Here is a 22,775-nt window from a genome sequence, read left to right as displayed (position 1 = left end):
AAAAAGTGAAGGAGGTTTTTCTTCCTTGGCATGTTATGGACAAAAAAATCTCTCAGTTTTCCAAAATTCATATTTTATTTCTCTGAAACATCTTTTGAGTGAAACTTATCCTGATGTGTGAAACAAGGAATTTTGTGGAAATGAAGCGAAATGAAAGGGATGAGGGGCTTCTAAATTCTTGGGAAAATTTTTGGAAGTAGGGAGGGATGTTAGGAAGCAGGGGAAAGTGGAATCTCAGAGATTGAGTGAGGGGAAGGGGTCCAAACAGGAAAAACACAGGCCCAACCTAGAAAATTGCCAGGTTGTAGCAAGAAACTAGGGTTTGTGGAAAAATGAGGAATTTGGGGGATCTCAGAGATGGGAAGTGTTTGATAAGGTACATTAAGGATAGGGGAAGGTGTATGAACATCAAGATATAAGTTTTGCTGATGATTTGACCATCCAAGAGAAATTAGCTTTCAAAACCCTAGGAGAGGGAAATGACCTTGCCTAAGCGCAACTGAAGCATGAACAAGGTGTAAAATGACTCATTAAACACTGGCATGATGAGGAAAACCCTATGAATGATGATAGACTCAGCTGAATAGTGACATAGATTGGCATTTGGACAATTTTGAAAAGAGTGAAAGCAAACCCTAGACCTAATGCCTAGTGACCAAATTTTGCTTGAAGACTCTTTAAAATGACAAAATTTGACCTTGACACTCTGAGACCACTTTGTAAGAGCATATTTGATCACTGGAGGAAGGCTGGAAAGACTGACACTAACATTTGCTCCAATGGGGATGGTAGCTCCTTGGAGGTGCCAAGAACGGCAGATCTTTGGGAGAGCAGACCAGTGCCTTCATCCATTGGGCAATGGAGTCAAAAACTCAAGCTGAAATGCATGACTGAAAACCGACACTTAACAACAAGACTGAAAATTGATTCACAAATGACTCATGACTCAACTAAAAACTGACGCGATACTTAAACACAACCGACAAACTGGAAATGATGCTCAAAATGGAGCTTATTCATCAAAACCTACTCTAACAGTTTCATTCATCACCTGATCAAGTGAAATGAAACAACCAATGCAACCAAGTAAGTATCCCGTCTGCTGTTTGAATTCTCCGCAAGTGCTCGCTTATGAACAACAAGAGAGAACTACTGAAAGGCAACTCCGATGGCAACTTGGGAACAACTCCATTGAATGATATGAATTCTCTATCCGCCTCCAAAAACACTGCATAAGGATCTTGAAATTCAAGCACACTGGAACTTAGCTCATCCAATGGATTACTTCTCGTTTCCTCATACCATGAATGCAAACTTTGATCTGAGCCTTGTGATGAGACCTCTACTAAAAATGAGAAAGAAACTGGCTGCTGGATCAAGTTCATATCAGCACATGTTTCAAGCTCACATGTAGTCAATGGAGAAAGACTTTGACTGCAAACCTCATCCAAAACATCAGCTATTGGATCATGAAAAACTTGAAAAGACTGCTGTAATGTATCCATTGAAAATGTATGACATCCTTCTAGCTGTTCATCTTTTTCTTGAGAGATTTTACGAAGATTCTGCCTTATAAACTGAAATGCTTCGAAACAAAAGGGTATAGAATCTTCCTGTATCATCAAATCATGTATTTCGTCTTCCACAGCTTCATCTGTAATCTGTCCTTCAATTTCATTTGGTGGCTGCAAATCTGATGCTACAGGCTGCTCAAGAATTTGGTTATCTGTCTCATCCTCAACATTAACACTGAGAGATTTCTGATTTGTTATAGGCTGTTCATTTGAAGATTTACTATGCAATCTACCCTTCAAAAAATGAAATGATTCAAAACAGAATGGTACGGAGTCACCTTGAATCATTAAATCATGTGTGTCCACTTCCAAGTCTTCAGCTGGAACTTGACAATCAATGGCTTTCGGGGGTTGCAAATCTGAATATGAGAAGTCTTGAACAAAATTTTCATTGCTCTCAAGATGATTCAAATCAAGACTTGTTGACATTTGATTTTTGATTGCATGGTAGTTATCTCTGATGAACTGAAACGAATCAAAACAAAAAGGCAAAGATCCTCCACTTACTTCAAACTTTGCTGCACTTTCCTCATCATTGTCATAGCTGATATGCATCGCTCGATCACTGTATTCGAGCTGTTGTAAGTGAACTTCCTCCTCCCACAGACTAGCTGCTGATTTGTTTGCAAGATTAGCTTCTGTTTGGAGAACATAATCATCATCATACTGATCAAACTGAGGCAAATCATCAGTGTAAAACATATCATCAAGCATGCAGGTCATATCAACAGTTCTTTCTTTGCCAAGGTGATCTATAAGACAATCATTATCAGATCTATGACAACTGGGATAAGAAAGAAGATGTTTTGGATCAGCAACTTGTTCTTCTTCAATCAGCGAGCCATGAGCTTGAACATCATAATCATTCCTTGGGGTGATCCTTTGCATCATCTCTTCTACTGCACTTACCAAAATGTCAAGCTTTACCTCTAGAGATGTTGATTTTTCCGGATCTATGTTTTTCATCTCTTCTTCCTTCAACCTTGCCCTTCGGATCAGCAGATGCGCCTCTACATTTACTGCACTGTTTTGCATCTCATGAAGCGTTGCAATATCCCTTTCTCTCAGTTGAAACTCCATCTCCGGATCAAAGGCACCTGGATAGTGCAAGAGAGCAGATCTAGGAGTAGGCCTTATATCAACTGGCATCGAATAATAAACTTGGTTAAATCTGGCTTAAAACTGTTGTACTGTCTCCCCTGGTAGTTTTTTCAGCTGGTTATACTCTTCTACAATCAAGAGAAGGTTCTGTCCGATCATCCACCTGTCGAGAAAAACTTTGACAAACTGCTGGAAATCTGAAATGCTTGCATCAGGCAGGGCTTTGAACCAACTCTTCACTTTGGCTTGCAAAGAAAGAGAAAAAAGCCTTATACTAACATCTTCGCTATCAACTTCAAAAATGTCTATAAAATTCTCAAAATTCTGCACATGTTGCTCAGAATTGACATTCTTACTTTCACCATCGAACCTCGGCAAGTATAGATCATAGTTTTTGGGGAAAGCATGGAGAACAGAAGGTAAAACAAGAGGTTTATACCGATCTGGAATTTTACAAGGTGTAGGGGTATGTACAGCAGGTATAGAATCAGTCGTGGTCTCTTGAGGCTCATCAATTTGAAGATGGTCATCACAAGATTTAGAAGAAAGATCTTGATCAAGCTCAAAGGCATGCAAATCTTTGGTATTCACAATCTTCAAAGGGAAAGAATCAACTGCAGGCCGAGGATCTCTTCTCAAATACAATATACTTTGCAAAGCCTTCTTGACATTCTTGGGAAAAGAGAAGAAATAATTTATGACAAAGAAAAAAATGTCTTGGATGAAATTCCAACTTGAATACCTGATCTGTCCATGTTGTCCTTTCATGTTTTTGCTGGTCGAGATCATCTTCCAGTGGAGTCTTTGGATCTGATCTCAAAAACGATTTAGAGTCGGCAGGTGAATGATTTCATCCTTACCAGTGTCTCATCGTTGTCCAACATCAACAATCAGATCTGAACTTGATACAATGTACTGGGGTAATTAACAAGTTAAATGTCACGGTTACAAGCTAGACCGGAGATTGACTGAAGCAGCGTTTATCTACTTTTGCTTATGCAAAGCAAAAGCGTTTCAAAGGCTACCTGGCATAACTTCAGGCTCCGTCTGTAGCTTATAAAACAAATGACATCAACAAGTAAACCATTTTTTCTTCCCCAGTATGGTCGCCAATATGTTAGCGCTTGAAATTTCACCTCAGGCTGAGAAAGGCAAACTCCAAGGCAACATCAAACCACTTAGCCTCGTAGCTAGCCCTACGGGGCAAGAGAGGGCTCTCTCCGGTATATCTCGGCAAAGATCTTAAAAGGGCGAAGATAACCAATAAAGAACACTGATTTTAGGCTAGTAAACTAATAAAAGGTTTGATTTGAGATTTTTAGGATTTTGGTGGAAAATCGGGGAAAGGCAATTTTGGGTGCGGGGATTGGACACAGTTTTCGCAGGGGGCTCTTTGGGGCAAGATAGGAGACTGTATTGATGCCTTTTAAAGAGTTGGATGGATGAGAATGACTAGTGAGGAGCTAAGGAGAGCAAGCAATCACCTTGAATTCCCCTTAAACAGATGAAAACATTGATATTAAGCAAACTTAAAAGCAGAGCATGGTAATCATGAATTCTACTTTAACACTTCATTTGCCTAATTTGCAGAAGGAAAAGTAAGAAGATGATTCACATAACAAACTTACAAGTACAAAGAGAAACGCACCATCAATACATGTAACCACGGGAATCCCAAAAAAGGACTGCAAAACTCTGGTCTTTCTTCCATTGCCAAAATTGCAGAGATACAATGAGTAATACAATAGAAAGCTTTCTCCCTCAAGAGTCCAACCATGAAAATGACTAAGAAAATACATAATATAGGCAAGCTAACACCTTTCCTTGTTTCTAGGGGTCGAGCTCATCCTTCTAGGAGCTATTTCAACCAATTCTAAACTGAGCACTAAAATCTAGGCAGTCAAAACCACTTGCCTTTATAAGCTAGGAAACCAATTCATTCATTAAATTTTTGACTTTTTATGAATGAATCTTCTAGAAGAGATAAATAAGTGCCACGACATCATAAAATTACAGTAATTACATCAAGGAGGATGAAAAATCACTCCAAAAAGTCAAAGCTAGTCAAATCTGCGTTTTGCTGAGCTGTAGGTGAAAATCTGGCAAATTTCCCTGATCCGTAGCGCCCTAATTCTCAACGCATAGTGCGCGTTTGAGCCAACTTTTCAGGAACTTCTCGGCATCCAAATGAGGCAAAAGTAGGCTTGTTGGAAAGGTATGGATGTCTACTTTCCAACCTAAGTGGAATTTCTCAATTTGGTGTCCATTTTCCCCTCCAAAATTGCAATCTCCCAAGACTGCTTCCTGTGTGTCCAAAAAGTGGCAGAAAGTCATTTTTTGCATGTTTTTTGACCTTCTGAGGACTCAAAACCTGATGAAATGTCTTGGTAATTGCTGAGCAAGTGTAATTTGTCATGAAAAATCCAAAAATGCTAAGTTTTTGAGAAATGGACTTGCCCATCTTCAGGGTAGCGCGCGGTGCGCTACGCGTTGAGGGCAAAAACCTGTTTTTTAGTGCAAAATTTCCAAAATGTCAAACATTTCTCCAAATTTCTCGAAATTTGGACTGTAGGTTCTTCATCAAGGGCAATGATGAGCCAAGGATGCCTCAGCCAATATCTAGAGTCCTTCATCCACTTTTTGCCTCCTTGAAGCTCTCTTTACCTTTGCTTTCAAACTTCCGATTCTCACTTTGTACACCAAGTTCTGGGACAAGTAATGATATTTTTGCCACCTCTATGAAGCCTCATGAGTGCATGTCCTTCCAAGGGTGAGTCACTTTGGGTTTCCACTTCATAATCAGATGAATGACCGGATGACATAACTGTTGTTGCACGACTGCCTTGGATGAATGCTGATATGTGAAACTGCTGTATGACTTTTCAAATGTTGTTACCATGGGGACATAAATACAAGGGAACTGTTAGGGATAGGGGAACATGTGGGAATTAGGGAGAATAAACACAAAGAAGGAATTTAGGGAAGATAAGCATGGGAAATTACAAGATTGTGGGATTTTAAAGTGTAGTAGGGTTTAGGAATTAAGTGTGCCTTTAGGAATTTTAAAGAGGAGGATGATGAAATTTCAAGGGAAAATTTGAGGGATAAAGGTGATGAAAATGAGGGAAAAAGGGATTTACAAATGGGCTACCTTGGACAGCAAGAGCAATTTGAAACCCTAGTGCCATTGAAACTTTAAATTTTCCATAACAAGGGAGGGTTTTTGATTTATCATTCACATAGCATTTGAACATATTAATTCTCTTTTCAATTTGCAAAACCAAATCTAGGCATAAAGGAGAAGCCTACTTGCACTTTGCCTGAGAGAAAAATCAATTTGATGACTTGCTGGCAATTTTTTGAGCTAAAACCCCAACGCGTAGTGCGCCCTGCCCAACGCGTAGCCCCCCTCTAATGCGTAGCACACTTGTAATTTTGCACTGAGAAATGTGGCCTGATGCGTAGCGCGCTCTTGATGCATAGCGCGCCTGGTTCAACGCGTAGCGCGACTTTCAGATGACTTTTGGAGGCCTTTCCAGTGTCAGAATTGGGCGCAGGATAGCTCGTTGGAAAGGTCTTTGAGTATAATTTCCAGTCCAACTAGAATTTTCCAATTTGAAGTTAATTTTCCCTGTCAAAAATTAAATCTCCCAAGACTGGTCAAAATGTGCCAAATGAGGCTGCCTCAAGGCAGAGTGCTGTTGCAGTCAACTTTTGAATACCTTCCTCAACTCCAAATTGAGCTCATGATAGCTCATTGGAAATATATTTGTGTCTAGTTATCATTTGACTCATCAATAAATTCATTTGGCCAACCAAGCTAGGAGAAAACTTGATTTTACCAAGGTCACTTCATAGGTGCATTCGATTCTCCTGAGGCAACGTATTTTTGACATTTCTCTAAAAAAATGACACCTGTGTAAAAAGTGAAGGAGGTTTTTCTTCCTTGGCATGTTTTGGACAAAAACCTCTCTTAGTTTTCCAAAATTCATCTTTTATTTCTCTAAAACATCTTTTGAGTGAAACTTATCCCGATGTGTGAAACAAGGAATTTTGTGGAAATGAAGCGAAATGAAAGGGATGAGGGGCTTCTAAATTCTTGGGGAAATTTTTGGAAGTAGGGAGGGATATTAGGAAGCAGGTGAAAGTGGAATCTTAGAGATTGAGTGAGGGGAAGGGGTCCAAATGGGCAAAACACAGGCCCAACCTAGAAAATTGCCAAGTTGTAGCAAGAAACTAGGGTTTGTGGAAAAATGAGGAATTTGGGGGATCTCAGAGATGGGAAGTGTTTGATAAGGTACATTAAGGATAGGGTAAGGTGTATGAACATCAGGATATAAGTTTTGTTGATGATTTGACCATCCAAGAGAAATTAGCTTTCAAAACCCTAGGAGAGGGAAATGACCTTGCCTAGGCGCAACTGAAGCATGAACAAGGTGTAAAATGACTCATTAGACACTGACATGATGAGGAAAACCCTATGAATGATGATATACTCAGCTGAATAGTGACATAGATTGGCATTGGAGAATTTTGAAAATAGTGAAAGCAAACCCTAGACCTAATGCCTAGTGACCAAATTTTGCTTGAAGACTCTTTAAAATGACAAAATTTGACCTTGACACTCTAAGACCACTTTGTAAGAGCATATTTGATCACTGGAGGAAGGCTAGAAATACTGACACTAACAAATCCGAGATCAATATTTGCCCTAATATCCCCAAGGCTAGTGCCTCATATGTTCAATTCAACACCTTTGAGTGAATATTCTTTCTTTGATCATTTCCCCACCTTGTCTAGGTTAAGAACATTATTGGTTTCTAAACTCTTACCTCCTAACCTAGGTTGGGTCCACTTGGTCTTGTGTGCTCCCATTCCTTTGGAAAGACAATTCTTCAAGATCCATCCGGGATACCAATTTCAATAAGGATTTTGGGGATTGTGAAACTCTTTCACGAATCATATCCCTTAAACCTAACCTTCAAATCCTCTCATTCCTCTCCTAGAAGACATTGTACCTTTATTAGAAAGAAAGAAAGCTCTATCCTTGAACCTCTTTTGGAAAGGGATCATTAGGGTCACTCCACATCCACTCATTGATTTATCCTTCATTGGTAACTCTATAATATACCAAGTCTCCTCCCATCGGTGAATGTTTATAAATAGTAGGGAGTATTAGTTGAGGTGACAATGGGCTAAGTCTCTATTTGTTGTCCTTGGTCTAGCATTTGTGCTTTAGGGATCCACTATAGGTCTCCTGCTAGTTTGAGCGGTAACATCTTCACGTCGTTGTCGAGGACACAAAAAATGTGTTTTGTTTCATGTTACCCATCATTTTGTGGGTGATATCCCTAGGAGAATTGTTTTCTCCAAGATGGTCCTTAGTTGGCAGCCAACAGCCCCTTGCAACCACCAGCTAGCTCATTGTACCATTTCTTTGCCACCTGAGCCAACAATGGGTTCCCTCGCCCATCTGTCATGATCGTATGTTTGAAGGTGGGCCTCCCGAACCTAAAGGTATGCCTTGTCATTGGTAATTGAGTATTGTAGTTTGCTTATCATGGACACTTCTGGCCATGGATTAATGGGGGCATTCGGCGGAAGGAATGGGTTAGGTTTGTGCCCTTGTCCCCTAGACCCCTTTTGATATTAACCATGCATTCTAGTCCTGTGGCATCTATTTTACCAATCATTTGGCTTTAGGGATGGTATTTCATGGGAAACCCTGATTTTTTTTGTGTCGTCCCACTCCCTTATCCGCTTATATTACCCTCTTTCCACTCATTATCACCCCATTCATCATTTCTCCCACCTGGGTCCACATTCTTCCACTAGGTCCACATAGGGTTTTCTCACCCCTTCCCCTTTCCCACACCTTAGGTCAAGGCCTGGAATGATGCTCGGAGGTTGATGCAGCTAAAAAGAAAGATAAAAGCATATTTGGCCACATTCAATAGGAAAATGTACCAAAAAATGCAAAAGATGATTAGGACAAACACATTTAGCATGTGGGAAAAATCCAATACATGAGCTCTACCCCATCATCATGGCCATCACCTTGGTTCCTACAGGTTCTATTCACCTCCATCATATAGGAACCCATGATTGTCCCAAACCCTAGTGGGAAATGAACTGCCCTACCTTAAAAGGGGTTATTCACTGCTCTATCTTATGAATCATGCTCTTACCCCTTGAGCCTCAAGCAGTTAATCAAAGAAAATCATAAAAAAGCAAAATGAATATAAAGAATGGTGGAAAAATCAAGGTCGGAGCACCTCATGTACCATGATTTCTCTCTCCTATACATTATAAACCCAAGTGTAAGCTTCGTTTTTATTAGCTACCCTTGTACCCCAGCATGTGGGCCAGGGTTTCCCCTTCTCATCCCCTGCTTCATTCACCTATATGTCACATGCCACCACCTTTTGAAGGATGTACCTTGAATATATTATCCCTTTTAGAAGTAGAGATGATTTCATTTGCTCATCATCACTTTGGATTGGATCTCCTCTCTCTCTCTCTCTTGAGAATTTCACACTTTTTCTTAGTGGATGAATTGGAGCTTTATGGATGAATTTTGATGTGTGTATTTGATCTATCTTACCTTGGAGCTTCTCTATTGTCAAATTGTGGATAGTTGGATATATTCTATTACATGTATGCACATGCTTTTAATGTTATTCTTGTTTTACTTTGTCATATACATTGGATTGAGATTTTTGTTATTCTTAAGGCTAATTGTTGCATGCATTTACTGCTTTAAATTGTGGAATTTTGTCTCTATTATAGCATCTCTAAATTTATGGGCCATATAATGCGAACAAAATCTCCTAGGCATAATTCTATTAACGAATTATTCTCGATAATCCATCGCCTTTTGCACATTGAAGTATAAAAGTTTTAAAATTACTTCTCTTTGACCTAGAAGGTTGGTGAAGTAGTCTTGAGGCCTCCTTGATCAAGAACCAAAGGTCCTCATTCATATTCATCATAGACTCCATTATCCCAAGACTAAAGGCACTGATCTACCAAAAGGTGGTCACCTTAAACCAACTTCTTTAACCTTTTCCTGGGTCTAGCCAAGTTGGGTCACCTAGGGCATCATTTTCCTGTTGAATTAACCCTCCAAAAAGTTCAATCTCCTAGCCCCTCCTGCACTAGTGTTTACTCAAGACCTCCTCCAAATTTGAGGCCATTCTGACGGTGGAGTTGTGTAATGACCCATTTTGGGTTTTAAGCAAAAAGGTATTAGTAAACATACGATATATGCATATGATAGCTACATATGCATACATCGCATGTCTTACACTAGTATACTTATTAAATAATTATGAAAGATGTTTAAATGAAGGATAAAGGGATTAAGTACCTAAAATCATTAAGAAGGGAAATATTACCTAAAATTCAACACTCTCAAAATATATATATTAAAAGATTTTCGTAATTATAAAGTTATTAAATAAAATTACACTTCCAATCCTGTTAATATAAATATTCATTTTTAATTTAAATATTATAATTAAAATGTTAAAAGTTAAAAATAAATATTAAATGTAACAAACATTTGATAATATACCTAAGTATAACTATTCATTGTATTTAAAGGATATAATAAAAAATGTAAAAAAATTAAAGTTATGTATACCTTCTAAATATATATTCACTTATATGAATAAGCACTTGGAGGTTACACGTAAATACATGACTAAGTGAATAAAATCTGGGGAGGGCAGTGGATGAAACGACGACCACTTAAGAAAACTATTTATCCATGTACACAGGGAGATCAGAGGAGGAGGAAAAGAACAGTGAAGGAAATTGGGAACTGAAGACTGAGTTGTTGAGCTGAGAGATTGGAATTGAGAATCAGAGATTTGAGCAATTGTTCTTGAAACTTTTGGGCACGGGGGTCAAAGTACTTCGATTACGAAGTATTTTGGAGTTGGGTACCAAGGATTGTACCCAGTTTGGCTGGGAGGTTTTGGTCATTTGGTAACAAGAGCAAAATTGGGAACGAGGACAGCCTAGGATCGACATCAAATTCAAAGAAAAACAAATAGGTATTTTCCTAAATTTCACTGTCTGCAAAACTAGAAGTAATTTTCTAATTTTTCGTACTTAGAAACCTTACAAGTTGTGAGAAAATCCAAGCCCTGGCTTTAAGATCAAACTTTGACCTAGCATCCCCAAAATCTAGTATCTTATTGGATCAATTCAACACCTTTAAGTGAAAAACAAATCTTTGATCCTTTCCCCCACCTTGTCTAGGGTAAGAACATCATTGGTTTCCATACTCTTTCCTCCTACCCTAGATTGGGTCCACTTGGTCCAGTGTGGTCTAAGTCTCCATTTGTTGCCCTTGGTCTAGCATTTTCCCTTTAGGGATCCCCTTTAGGTCCCCTACTAGTTTGAGCGGTAAAATTTTGGCGTTGTTGCCGGGGACGAAGTAGGGCTACCTCCCTAGTGATAATTGAGGAACTGATTCATTAACGACATCTATAAATCATTCCTCTGGCGACTCCACATTCTCTTTTCTAGATAGAAAATCTTGAGGTTGTGACTTACCATCGAAGGAGAGATGATGAACCCCATATTCCTTTCTTTAACAAAAAGTTCAATTAATTAAGGAAGAAATAAGGGATCTTTAGACCTTTAGACCTTTCCTCCATGATCGGGGCTCTCTTTTGTGCAATACCTGAAGACCCCAAAAGGCCTATGTTCACAGGGGAAGAAGACCCCCAGGAACATCTCCTAAAATTTGAATATTGGACATACGAAAAACTATATAATGAGTAAAGCCAAATGATTACTTTTGCTACAACCATAATAAGAAATGCCCGGGATTAGTATTTCAACCTTCCATCATCTTCCATCTCTACATGGGAAGGATTTGTCCAAAATTTTAGAAAAAGGTGGTTCCCCAAAATGGAAATGATCAAAATATACAAAGGGCTCAGTGAAATAAGAGAGGATGATACCATCACTGAGTTCAACCAACAATTCAATATGATTATCAATTCTATCCCTCAAGCAATGTCTCCCACAAAGGAGGTAGCCATGGTTGCTTACCTCAATGCCCTCAAAGGGAAGTTGGTCTTCAGTGTCCGAAGCAAAAACCCCTCTAATCTTTGTTAAGCTCAAAACATGATGATTGACCTTGACAAAGCCATGAGGCATAACTCCATAGACATGCTACAAATAGAAGTTGAGCCTCCCCTCTCAAGTGAAAGTATACCCCATCATGAAGAAATTATGTCGCAAGAAATCACCAGCAAGGCAAAGGAACCTCCTAACCTCACTAGAAGAATTCCCCTAAGACTGACTTTAAGCATGACTAACCCTTTCTATGTAACTCTAGGAATAAACAGGCATACTTTGAAAAATTGCATCCTAAACTATGGGGTCCCTATCCATATCATGCCTTTAAATATTATGAAAAATATTGGGATTATTTTATCAAAGAAATGTTGGGGCAAGGTGATTCTAAACTATGAAGAATTCAAGGTATGTGGGTTGGTAGAAGGTAGAAAGATCTTTTTCCATACATACCCTGAGAAATAGTTCTCCCTAAACATTATCATTATAAAAAAAAATCCAATATGGGGTATGATTCTATCAAATAAATTCACTGAATACCTTAACTTATCCATTAGTGAAGATAACTCCATTATATACCTCCCTTGGAAAGAAAACTCCTATGTGTCCATCCCTAGGGGAAAAGAATTTGTCCCAATGATTGCCACCTCTTAAGAATCGGATAATGACTTAAAAGAAGAAGATAATAAACTTGGGGAATGGATAATTTTCAAAAGTGAGCATATTAAGACTTCCCCTCTCCCTGGGCGATGGGTTATGTATTTTGATGGGGCTCACTCTAAGGCTAGAACAGGGGTTGGCATTGTCATTATATCCCCTTCTAAGGAATACTCGTTATTCTCTTTAAGGCTCCAATTTACTTGCACCAATAACATAGTTGAGTATGAGACCCTCCTATTAGGACTTGAGGCAGCTCGATCAAGGGAGATTCAACAATTAATCGTAATTGGAGACTCTGACCTTGTCATCTCACAAATAAGGGGGACTTTCAAAACAAAGGATGAAAAATTGAAACCCTATAGGAAAAGAATCACTAACATGATCAAGGGTTTCAAAGAGCTACAATTCTTGGCCCTTGATCGATGTCTCAACGACATGGCCAATGCCCTAGCCATAGTTGTATCCACATCCTCAATCATTCGCAGTGATATCGCTAAAAGGGGTAAGTGTATAGTTGAAACAATCCATCGGCCCTCTGTCCCTGACTATGAGGAACATTGGCTTGTTTTTGAAGATGATCAAGACATAGCCAATTTCCTTCAAGACCATGAAGATCCTGATAGGAAAGGTAAAGATTTAATAAACGAACAACACTTTGATAGGAATGACATTACTACCACTAAAAATGATGATCAACAATCGCCTGACACATTGGATCTCAACCTTGGATCTGAAACCTCTCCTCAAATGGTCAAAATCAAGAAAAACTTGTCCAAAGAAGAAAGGGGTGAGCTTGAGAAATTATTAAGGGAATTCAAGGATGTGTTTTCTTGGTCTTATGATGATTTGAAAGCCTACAGCCCTGAGGTCATCCAACATACTATTCCTTTCAAGGAAGGTGCCAAGCCTGTTAAGCAAAAGTTAAGAAGAATAAACCCCAAGCTTGCACCTTTGGTCAAGGAAGAGCTTCAAAGAATGGTCAATGCAGGGATAATAGCCCCTATACGACATTCGTCTTGGATCTCTAACCCTGTGATCACCCGAAAAAAAAACTAGCAACATTAGGATGTGTATCTACTTTAGGGATCTCAATCGTGTGTGTCTAAAGGACAATTATCCCTTGCCCAATATGGAGAATCTCCTATAAATAATAATGGGTTCCCAAATGATGTCATTCATTGATGGTTTTTCAGGGTATAACCAAGTCATTGTAAAGGAAGAATATCGCCTAAAAACTGCTTTCACCACACCATGGGGAACATACATGTATCCTAGGATGCCATTTGGCCTCCTCGATGCTAGATCCACCTCCCAAAGAGCTATGGATTTTGCTTTTAGAGACCTCATTGGAAATATCATGGAGATATATCAAGATGATTTGATTGTTGCCTATGAACAAAGACATGATCATTGAAAACACCTGAGAAAGGTATTTGAGAAGTGTAGGCAATACAACATCTCCCTGAATCCTAAGAAGTCAATATTCAATGTTGACAAGGGTAAACTATTAGGGCACATGGTCTCTAAGGATGGGATTAGCATTGACCCTGAAATAATTCAAGCCATCAAAAGCATCCCTCCTCCTAAGGATCAAAGTGCCTTAAGATCCTTTTTCGGCAAAATAAACTTTGTGAGAAGATTTGTGCCAAATTTTGCTAAAATCGTCAAGCCTATGAATGACCTCCTAAATAAAGGTACTCCCTACTTGTGGAGCTAATCAACAAATGAGGCCTTTGAATAAATTAAAGAAAGAATTACCTCTACTCCTGTCCTTATTAGCGTTGATTACACTAAGGACTTTATAATATATTCCTTCACATCCAAGGACATTATCTCTGGTATTCTCATGCAAAAGGATGAGGAAGGAGGGGAGAGACTTGTGGCCTTCATGAGTAAGTCCCTCAAGAATGTCGAGACAAGATACACTATCACTCAAAAAGAGCTTACGCTCTTGTCAAATCCCTTAAGTTCTTTAGAGCTTATGTAGGGTACAACAAGATATATGCATATGTCCCTTACCCTGCTGTGAAGGATGTGCTATCACAATCTGATTGTCTCAGGTATAGGGGGAAATGGGTGGCCAAGATCTAATAATACGACCTTGATATCTTCCTTAAAAGGGTCATCAAGTGATAAGGATTAGCTGAAATGCTTACCGAAAGTAATAATCAAGCCATTAAAGAAGGAGAGGAGGAATAGTTATGCGCTACATCCACTGAGCTCGAAAACGACGACTGGTACACAGACATCGTTTATAATTTACGCAATCTATCTGCCCCTCCCCACCTTGTTGATCACAAGAGAAGGGCTTTGAAGCTAAAATCATCTGAGTTTTTCTTGAACCAAGATGGCCTTAGATGGATGAGTCCCGATGGGATAATTGTCTAATGTGTTAGCAAGGAAGAATCTGAAATGTTGATGAATGAATTCCGTTTTTGCAGTGGACATTATGTTTCCCGAACCACTAGTCATAATATTTTGAGGGAAGGTTATTACTGGCCCACCATTTTTGCTAAAACCCTCAACTTTGTAAGTCATCACCTTTTTCACATCAAAGTATAAAATCCATTCATCTTGATAAGCCATCACCTTTTGCACATAGAAGTATAAAAGTTGTGAGATTGCTTCTCTTTGACCTAGAAGGCTAGCGAAATGGTGTTGAGGCCTCCTTGACCATGAACCAAAGGTCCTCGCTCATATTTATCATAGACTCCATTCTACCAAGACTAAGGCATTGATCTACCAAGAGGTAGTCACCTAACATCAACTCTTTTTCACCTTTTCCTAGGTCTAGCCAAGTTTGGTCACCTAGGGCATCACTTTCCTGACAAGAGATCCCTTCAAAAAGTTAGATCTCCTAGCCCCTCCTGCACTGGTGTCTCCTCAAGGTCTCCTCCAATTTTGAAGTCATTCTGATGGTGGAGTTGTGAGAAAATCCAATCCCTAGCTCCGAGATTAAACTTTTCCCTAGTATCCCCAAGGCCAGTGCCTCATAGGATCAATTCAACACCTTTGAGTGCATATTCTTTATTTGATCATTTCCCCACCTTGCCTAGGTTAATAACATCATTGGTTTCTAAATGCTTACCTCCTAACCTAGGTTGGGTCCACTTGGTCTTGTGTGGTCTCATTTCTTTGGAAAGATCATTCTTCAAGAACCATCTGGGATACCAATTTCAATAAGGATTTTAGGTATTGGGAAACTCTTTCACAAATAATATCCCCTAAACCTAACCCTCAAATCCTCTCATTCCTCTCCTAGAAGACATTGTACCTTGCTTAGAAAGCAAGCAAGCTCTATCCTTCAACCTCTTCTGGAAAGGGATCATTTGGGTCACTCCACATCCACTCATTGATTTATCCTTCATTGGTGACTCCATAATATATCGGGTCTCCTCCCATCGGTGAAATTTCGTAAATAGTAGGGAGCCTTAGCTGAGGTGACAGTGGGCTAAGTCTCCATTTTTTTCCCTTGGTCTAGCATTTTCCCTTTAGGTCCCCTGCTAGTTTGAGTGGTAACAGGGCCAAATCATTGGTAGCAGGATTTGCAGTATTTGGAGCAAAGTATTATGCTGAAGGTAAGTTCTTATTCACTAAATGATCTATACGGTTAATTTTAACTATAATATTTATCTCTTGTATCGTCCTGATAGGTAATTGAATTTTTAGGCACTAGTAATAATCGAGGTTGTACAACCTAAAGACAAATTTTGCGTTGCATCTATTAAGGCCAGTAAGATGTCAACACCAGTTACAACATGAGACTAGTTTTAATAACTTAACTTTTATGTAGTATATGGTTTTGAATCTATCGCCATTTTAGCAAATTGATATCTTGTTCTTCCCAAAAACAAGTCGAAAGTGATGTCAAGGGTTATTAGTTGCCATTATGTTGCAAGTGTAATATTATTTATTATTTTTCATTCTCCATGTAACTTGAAAAATCACACAAATAAGAATTCATGCTTGTTAACTTATCAAAGTTTTGGCCACGGCACATCCCAGAGGACTATGGATAATACAGGAGCAGAATGGAGATGATCACTACTAGTACTATCATCGTCCCTATATAGATCGGGCCTATCAGAGGGCCGACAGGCCCTAATTTTCTTGTAGTTTTCAGCAGTGATTATATCAGTTTCTAGTTGATAATTTGTATATATTTTTTGCTCATGAACTTATCAGTATACCCTGCGTGGTAAATTATGTACAAACTATATATTTTTGGATGGATATGACCAATTTTTGAAGGCTACGACCAACATACTACATATGCCATACAAGCATCTACTACATGTAATTTTTCTAATTAATGAAAATTTATGATTTTTCCTTAGGGAAAAAACTTATCAAAGTTTGAAAGTCTGCAAATTGTAGGAAAATCTTAAATGGAAATTTATCCCTTAAAGGCCATGAAAATAAGCAATAGTATACTCATGACCTATAGAAAGGGAAACTTTTAATATGCATAGTTTTTTATTTTATGGATTTCAAACACATTCCATATTGGGTTGTAAGCAATTGTAAAATTATATATACTAAAGCATGCAAAAAATATGCATTTAAATGGTTTTTATTTAAAAGGGAAATCCAATATTTAATGGCATGAGTTCCAAAACTGATCATATATATTTTTTCAGTACAAGATTTTGGAACTTGTGGGTTACCTTTTCAACATGATTACAAGAATTATTGTAGATGATTTGTGAGGCATTATTAAATCATCATGAAGGGCTTAACTCTTCTTCCATTTTGAACATCCATTGAAGGTAATGCCAAGAAAATGTGGTATGGAGCACTGCATGTTATCTCGACATGTAAACACCAACTAAATATTGAAGGCGTGAATGGTAGAAATATTTTCCTGACGTTTATATTTTACCCACTAGAACCCGCCTTCATATAGTTTTGCAGAAATTTGGGTTTCTCACTTGAGAGATGTTTATAAATTTAATTAGTGATATTTTCGAGAGGACAACAAAGTGTGCAATAATATTATAAGACCGTGACTCTTTCACTTTGTTTTTCTCACACTTGTTTCAATAGTCCATAACTCTTCTTCATTGCATGATGGATTAGTGTAAGAACCGTACAAATGGTTCCCAGTTGTGTGATTTTGATTCACAATATGAGCTCTTTTACCATGAGGAGGCAATATGAGAATGTGTTGGCTCTTGAAATTGAAAATATTGTAGAACAAGTTCACAGAATTTGTTTGTGAACTCCAACAAGGGAATGAGCTTCATGTTATATGGCATCTATTAAATTCATCCCAAAAGCCCTAGTCTACAAACTACTATAACAATTGTGGGAATGAGTTGCATGTTATATGAAATCCATTAAATTTGTCCCAAAATCCTTGGTCTACTAACTACTATAACAATTGCTAAACTTAAGTAACAAAAAAATTTCACATGAAAACAACCATGGAAAAAGCTGGCTATAAGTGCTTATCTAATCAGAAAGTTTAACACAGATATGCAACTCATTACAACAACAAAATTTAATATGGGCTATCTAACATAAGCACAAGGTAGATAAGCCCTTCCAAATGAAATTCCTTGCAACAATTAACACCAAATATTCATCACAACATTCCAAACATTTTGACAAACACATTCTAGAGCTTCCAACCTCTTATTTGTTTTCAATAAATATACATGAAAGAAATGAAAATAAGAATTAACACAAGAACAATGGTTGTCGCGGAACAATTTAGACAATTTACTTGTCAACCATAGTGAATTTTACACAATCGGTATGATCTAGAATGATTTGGGCAATTGGTTCTCTAACACTCTAGTATAAATCAACTCTCCATAGTGAATTTTACACAATTGCTAGGCTCTGAGAGGGGCAGTAGGTTCTCTAACACTCTCTAGGATAAGTCAACTCTCAATGTCAACAATCTTATGGTAATCTGATTTAAAATGGTTATGAAATGGGTGCAATACTTAATATTTGCAAAATTATTTATGCAATCAACTCTCAAAGTCAACAAAATTATGGTAATCTGGTCTAAATGGTTATGAAATGGGTGTAAGGCTCAATATTTACAAAATTAATTAGGCAATGTATGAAAGTTAGCAAACATTGGAAATCATTGCAAATGTATAACTTGAATAAGATAAGAATGAAATAGAAAAATGAGAATTGAAATCATAATAATAATAATAATAAATAGGAGAGAAAGTTGAGGAATGAGAAACAAAGGGTCATGTTCGTTGGCTTCCTTTTACCTCATGTTGCACATTTTGTGTCAAAGTTCCAAGGAAGAAAAAGTACTAATTTTTTCAACATGATCGAATCATCTATCAACAGTTTATGTGTCATTGTAAACCCATTCTGCAAGTGATGTATTGTAAATGATGCTAGTAAGACCATGAATCTATGTAACCTAGGTAAGCTTATTATTTTGGTGATAGTTCCATCTTAGGAGGTTTTTCGTCTCACTGATTCATTTGTGTTTCTAAACACTGATGGTCAGAAAATTTCTTCCCTCAAACCTCACCCCAAAGGTAGGCTGGAATTCTTCATTAAAGTCTTGGGTGCGTCCTAGTTTTCTAGTCGAGTCTTATGTAAAAGTGATTTGGAAATAATTTAAGCTAGTTGGCTAAATTATTTTATTACAAATCACTTGGTCTACTAAATCATATTGTGTCATAGATTGGGTATGTAATTTGAATGTCTAAGTCGAACAGGTATCCCCCTTTGAGGGTTGAAATTGTAAATCTTATGTAAAAAATATTTTAATGCATGACCCCTCATACTTAGACACCATGATTAAAAAATTAGAGGGTGGAAAAAATAAGTAATTCCCACAGGTGTCAATTAATTAAACTTTCTTGCAAAAATAAATTAAAATCCTAAGCCATAAATTTAATTAATTGGAGTCAAAATTAAATTCTTCAAGTGGAAAAAATCGTGGGTCTTAACAGAATTATTTTTTGGAGGTCCTCCACTAAGGGAATATTGGATATTTCAAGAAACATTGGACCCTTGGACCTTTGTGGTTAAGTCAAAGTCAATTTTTTGAGAAAATTAGCTCAAGATAATTAATTTTGAGCTAATAAAAATGAAATTAAATGATAAATTCGAAAATTCCTCAAAAATAAAAATTCAGCGGCTAAGATTAAAAGATGATCAAGTATTTTTCGACGGTCGAGATTATTTTAACAAAGATCAAGCAAACTAGCCGTTATTTTTCCACTTTGAGGATTTATCTATAAATTAGAGAGTCATTTGAGTCTCTAACCATCTGATTTCTGGCTAAGAAATTGTTGCTAAAGCATTGATGTAACACTATTGTCTCATTGAGAACTTTTATTTCTATCATAATAAAGACTTTGGGGTCCAATTCAAGGTGTTCCATGTTCGTCGATTTATGGTATGTACTGACTAGGGGCTTTCCTATGTTGTGTTGGTAAGGATAAGATTTGTTTTTCATTAGATGGAGATGAATTCATTCTATTGATAGTTTTGGGCTAATCTTAGATGATTGATTTGACATATGATTAACAGATTTTCTTGAGATAAATACATAATGTTTGTAGGTACTTCAATTCTTGGTCTCCAAGTTCACAAACTGTAGGCACGAACCAACTTTGCTTGGATCCCAAATATTTATGTGGTGGATTTAATATTTGCTAAGGCTATAGTGTGCATTGGGTTTTTAAAGTATATTTTAGCCATTTATCAAAGAAAATATCCATAACAAAAATTATTTCTCAAAAATTCATTTTTCAAAACCCTTGTATATTTGTAAATGGATTTTTAATTTAAACCTATAAATTATTTTTGCTAATTGGGGTTTTAGGGTTTTTAATGTTTTATTTATATTTTGCAGGTGAAGTCAAGAGAAGAGGTTGAAGTAGATCTAAATCTAGGCCCTTGAGGTTAAGATCTAGTCTCTAAAAATTTTGCGAGACTAGCCATTCAAAAATTTTCACCAAAATTCAAATCTAGAAGAGAAAAAATTTATGAAGCAAGAGCTTCAATTTTCGGGCCTCCTGAGCCCAGATCTGCCCTCTCCAAGGTCATCGTCCTCCTTATCTTGGCCTACATCAGCCATTTAGACCTTTGTGTCATCCTGTATTCCCTTTTCAGGGTTGGTTGTAAGCCTTAGGGCTCTCGACCTCCCCTCAAGGCCTTGTCGCAGGCCCTAGAGGGACTTCCCTTGCCCTCGGCCCTCTCCTTCTGCCTTACCTGCCCTTCCTCGACCTCCTTATCCCTCCGCTAGCCCTCCTCCTCTCCTTCGCTCTCCCTCTTTTCCTCCTCGACCCTCATTCTTCTCCTTTTCCCCTGTTCTCCCTTAGTCACAGTCCTCTAAGGGCTTGTGACAGGCTTTCTAGACCTCTAGACCTTAGGCCATAGGCTTTAGGGCCTTTCCCAAGCCCTCAACCTTCTTATTACCCTAGTTCGCGACACTTGTGGGGCCCATGACAACCCTTAGGGCTTTTTCCCTTAGTTGTTAGGCCTATCCCCTCTAACGTTGACCTTCCTTAGCAATTTTTAGCCCAATGCAAGCCCTACTGGGCTTAGCATTGGTCCATTTGGCCCTAGTTTACCCTAAATTCATCTCTGAATTTTTCTGGACTGAATACTTAGTGGTTTTGCAAGTTTTTGGCTTCAAAAAAACTATTTTTCAGGTGGCAAGCTCATCCTAAAGTTTCATCAAATTTTAACTAAGGGATCTTCAAGGCCTTGGGCCTAGGGTTTGCTCTCTAAAACCTGTATTTTCACTGTTTTGTTATTGCTGTAAATTTTATATTATAACTGTGATATAAGAGCCTTAAAATCATATTAAGTTGGTCAAAATAACTCAAAAATTGCAAAATTTAATTTTCTCAAATTTGGCCACTTGGGCATCAAGGGTCTACCCTAGATCTAAAAAATTTCTTGCTGGAATTTTTTGTGTAAATCACTAAATCAGATCTCAATTTTTTGGAATATTTCACCTAAAAAGGCTCAAAAATAAAAAAATTTCAATTTTGGCAAGTTTTCCCTAGTTTTGGGCTTGAAGGGGCACTTGTTATAACATCATTAACTCATTGGTTTTCTAATCTAATCATTGTTGTAATAATTTGCTTCAAATCTGATATGTCACTAAATACTACATCATAATGTGGGCTAAATTCATAAATTTACATTTGCTAATCATTGGAAAAAAAATTGTTTCATATGCTTGGTAAATTTCATGATTAAAGTAATTTTCTTACTGTTGTCATATGGCTAATAAGTGTTGAATTTTCTAAAGTGTTACTGCTGCTTTGGGATATTGGAGATCTAACATTTGCTTGTCTTGTTTTAAGTTACTAGAATTTCTGAATTTTACATTTAAAGCACAAATACACTTAAGATCTACATTTATGATCTTGTTGATGATATAAGTTATTGTAGCATTTGAAATCTAATTGGTATTGTGATAAGAACATTTTGAATGAATTTTATTGGCATCATGTAATCATTGGCTAATTGAAAATTGGATAATTTATTCTAAGTATCTTGTGGATTGATTTATTGAAACTTGTATCTTTAAGCACTTATTTTGTTTTAAGATTGTCCTCTAATTATTGTTAAGTACTATTGTCATAAAGAGTAATTATAACTTAAGTACTTTAAACACTTAAACAATCTTAACTCAAGTAACTTCATTCATAATCGTTGCATAATCATTCTAGTCTTAGCTTTTCACTTAATAACTTACCTCCAAACATAAGCTTGGTTGATAGATTGTTAGAACAACTCTCTCTCATCTAGCTTGAGGGATTCATCCCTTCTTAGTGGTTAACACAGTGACCTTGCAGTCGTCAGAGCCACAATGTCTACAGCACCATAGGCATTGGGTGGTTGGAACACAGGGGGAGGTATCGTTAATCAGGCCATTGCCTGCTTCCTGTCGACTTCCATCTCACAACCTACTTTGAAGACTATTTCTCAAAACAGTTAAGGGAAAGGTTCAACTTAGATTAGGCATTTAATCTAAAAGTAACCAAGATCCTTGTATCACAACTAGTTCTTAGGAGTTGAATCTTCATATAGGTTAGTTCATCATATAAGCGATAGTTGTCCCTCCGGTTACTTGGCTAAAATGTATAATAAGCAAGAAGTTTTGACTCCATCACGCACTGGTCTCAATATTAAATCTAATCAAATTCTTAATCTTACTAAATTCTATCAAGTAGCTAGGCCACTCAATTGTGTCTCCCGGACGAGTTGGTTCCCAACTTGTTTTCCTCCACCTCATTTCCATTGGGACTTCCCCCCATAACTTTTTGTTGGGAGACAACTAAAACACTGTGGGTGGGGATCAGAGTGGCAGCCCCCGCCTTGAGCAATTGTCAC

The sequence above is a fragment of the Pinus tabuliformis genome, chromosome 9 (genome assembly GCF_031772625.1).
Source record: "Pinus tabuliformis cultivar Carrire ecotype Pingquan chromosome 9, CPIR1, whole genome shotgun sequence".
Lineage (NCBI taxonomy): Eukaryota > Viridiplantae > Streptophyta > Pinopsida > Pinales > Pinaceae > Pinus > Pinus tabuliformis.
Note: the sequence above shows the minus strand (reverse complement) of the source record.